Source organism: Peromyscus maniculatus, chromosome 20 (assembly GCF_049852395.1).
Source record: "Peromyscus maniculatus bairdii isolate BWxNUB_F1_BW_parent chromosome 20, HU_Pman_BW_mat_3.1, whole genome shotgun sequence".
NCBI lineage: Eukaryota > Metazoa > Chordata > Mammalia > Rodentia > Cricetidae > Peromyscus > Peromyscus maniculatus.
The window spans coordinates 68314114-68317247 of record NC_134871.1 but is presented as its reverse complement, the minus strand read 5'-3'; the positions used below and the strand labels follow the sequence as shown (position 1 = coordinate 68317247).

The 3134-nt window shown below is 47.8% G+C and overlaps 1 long non-coding RNA gene across 1 annotated transcript; it reads right to left on the bottom strand.

Moving 5' to 3' along the window:
- Positions 1 to 376: 376 nt before the first annotated feature.
- LOC121824411 (uncharacterized) lies at positions 377 to 1616 on the bottom strand. Its single transcript, XR_006066302.2, has 3 exons — positions 1509 to 1616; positions 958 to 1412; positions 377 to 547 (listed from the first exon to the last, which is right to left on the bottom strand). It is a non-coding gene; the product is annotated as an uncharacterized LOC121824411 (long non-coding RNA).
- Between the last annotated feature and the right edge of the window lie 1518 nt (positions 1617 to 3134).

Sequence of the window (3134 nt, the reverse complement as noted above, 5' to 3'; positions counted from 1 at the left end):
CACCCTGAATCCCGGGAGGCGGAGTTGCTGTGGCAGAGGGGACCCTTGTAGAGATGCCTGTAGGGGCTGTGGCTGCTGTTCCAGCTGCCCAGCATGGAAGACACAAGAAATCCCTGCAGTGCCGGGGTGGTGTTCAGTAATGGAGGGCTTGCCTAGCACGTGCTGAGGAGGCCCTGAGTTCAACCCCCAGCTGGGAAGAACAAAACCCAAACTACCAACCATAGTGTGAAGGCAAATCCCCTCCCCTCCTCCGCCTTCCCCAGGATTTGTAACAGCCTCAAGCTTCCCTTTGCTCCCTGCTTGGAATGGATCACTTGGTTACCCTTCTTCAGGCTAACATAAACAAAACAAAACAAACCAGAAACCCAAACCCGACATTTTATTCTTCTGAGCAAATGGGCTGGAGAGATGGCTCAGTGCTTAGGAACCCTTGCTGCCCTTGCGGATGACCCAGGTTTGGTTTGCAGCACCCAGGCAAGGCAACTCACAAGCGCTTGCAACTCCAGCTTCAAAGGATCTGATGCCTTCTCACCTCCATGGCTGGTACCTGCACACATATGTATGTATATATATATATATATATAAACACACACATACATATAAAATAACAAAATTCACAGTAACACTAGGGAGAAACAGAATTCCTGTATTCCCATGCCCGTGCCCCACCTCCCCACCTCCCAACAACTCAACGATAAATCAGTCCTACTGGAAAGTCTACATTTGTGTCAGAGTTCACGCTCAGGGTAGGCTGTGTGCCGGATGTGACTCTCCACACCCATCACCACATCACACAAGCAGTTCCACTGGAAACCTGTGTGGAAATGCCATGGTGAAATCCTATCGTTTATTTGGCTAAATTGGTGTGGAAAGTACAGGCCACCTTCATCCAGTTAAGTCTAAAGATAACAAAACTTGTAAGTAATGTTGCCCTCTGTGGTTTGGACTCATCTTTACCTTTCAAATCCGTGGACTGAGCAGTTTTGGACTTGCGTTTCCCTGCTCATCCCTTCCCCCACCCAACTCCATTGTTTTGTGTCCAGAGTGTCTTCTGCAATACACAGGAAATAAACAGCTAAATAGCTTTACCTAACACAAAGTTCAGAATGAAAATAAACAATGAAATTCATGAACTCTAACTCACCTTGAGATAGTTAACCCCCTGTACCAAACAAACAAACAAACATACAAATACCCAAATAAAACAAACAAACAAATAGCAGTAAAATGCCGCCTCAGAGGCGGTTGAAGCGTGGATCCTGTCCTCTCACTGACGACTTCTCCTGGAGCCTCCTCCTCCTGGTAGCTTCCCAGGCAACTGCTACCAGTTCCAAAGGGCTTCTCCACAGGTTTGCAGGCCCCTTGTTTGGCTTTTAGGCTCCCCTGACTCCCAGCTCCTCTTGTCCATTTGCCTGGGGGTGGTGTGGGGACACATTGAGACTCAGAAATGCAGGAAGCACTAGAAATATTCTGATGGCCCCATGCAGTGAAATCCAATTCAACTGTACCTGCTGGGCGGCACTGGGCCATAATAACTCCAGCTCTCGGGAGGTGGAGGACCGTTGGAGATCATCAAGCAGGGCCAGTTTGAGGACAGCCTTATTTGACCCTTGTCTCAAAACAAACAAACAAACCAAAATAAAAAACCAAAAAAAAAAAAAAAAAAAAAGCCACTCAATTCAATTGTAAAAATATTAAGAAGGCAACTAAAATTGCAAAGAGTTTCATAACAAACTGATGTCTGGCGGGGACCAATATGGGACCGTTTCTAAGTGAACACTGTTCAGTGATGCTGACTTGGTGATACCTGGTACCTGGATGTCACCCTACACTTCCAGTTACACTTCTCTGGGAAACAGGAAGTTTAGGGAGACCATGGTACTCTGTCACTTCCCTCACTTGGAGAGTTCTCATGCTGGTAGCCAAACTTGGAAACTTGGCGTTTTCCTAACTTGATCATTTCTAAACCTACAGAGAAACGGCCAGAACAACACAGTGAGCGTACACACCTCTTGCCTAAATAGACTGGCTGTCGGGGTTCCAGCATTTGCTGACCCTTTCAGAACCACATGAGTTGAGACATTTGGTGAGAGCAGACACCAACTGAGTTCCTGAATGTCCCCAAGCATTTACAGCGAGGGCTCCTCCCTTTCCACCCCCTCCCCTCCCCTCTCCTCCTTCCCTCTCCTCTCCTCTCCTCCCCTTCCCTCTCCTCTCCTCCCCTTCCCTCCTCTCCTCTCCTCTCCTTTCCTCCTCCCCTCCCCTTCCCTCTCCTCCTCCTCCCCTTTCCTCCTCTCCTCTCCTCTCCTTTCCCCTCCCCTCCTCTGCCCTCCCCTCCCCTCTCCTCCCCTTCCTTCTCTTTCTTCCTTACTTTACCCTACCATACCATACTGATTGAATTTAGAGCCTCATACATACGTTGCTAGGAAAGCTCTTTACTACAGAGCACTGTGGCCATTCCTTTTTTCTTTTCTTTTCTTTTTCTCTTTAACTTTAAATTTGTTTTGAGACAGAGTTTCAGTAAATAGCCCAAGCTGTCTTAGGTGTTGTGATCCTCCTGCCTCAGTCTCCTAAGTGGAGGGACCTGATTCAGTTCCCAGCAACCACTTGGTGACTCACAACTGCTGGAAATTCTAGTTCCTGGGAACACAACCGTCCTCTCTGACCACCTGGAGAGAGAGGCCCAGAAAGACAACAGGCATGTACATGGTACACAGAGGTACATTCAGGCAAAAACATTCATTCACACAAAACACGTAAACAAACCTAGAGCCAGATCAAGTGTTGTGTAATCATGTAGTGATGTCCTTCTACCTTCATTAAAACTATTAGTCCTCATCTTTTTTTCTTCCCCAACACCGATATTTTTGGAGAGTGCAGCCAACTGCCTTAGAAGTGCCCTGCCCCTCCCCCTCCATCTGTTTGCCCATGATTGGATTCAGGCTGAACACTTCTGGTGCACATGTCACCTCGGTGACACTGTGTCTTTCCCACTCAATCCCTTTAAGGTCCTCTGATTTCCGTTTGCCCAGTTTGGGTGCTGTTGAATTTAATCCTCTGGTCGAGGCCCCCCTCCCCCGCTGCATTTTTCTTAATCAGGATGTTCCTCTCGGGAGAGAAATGAAGAGAGCTGC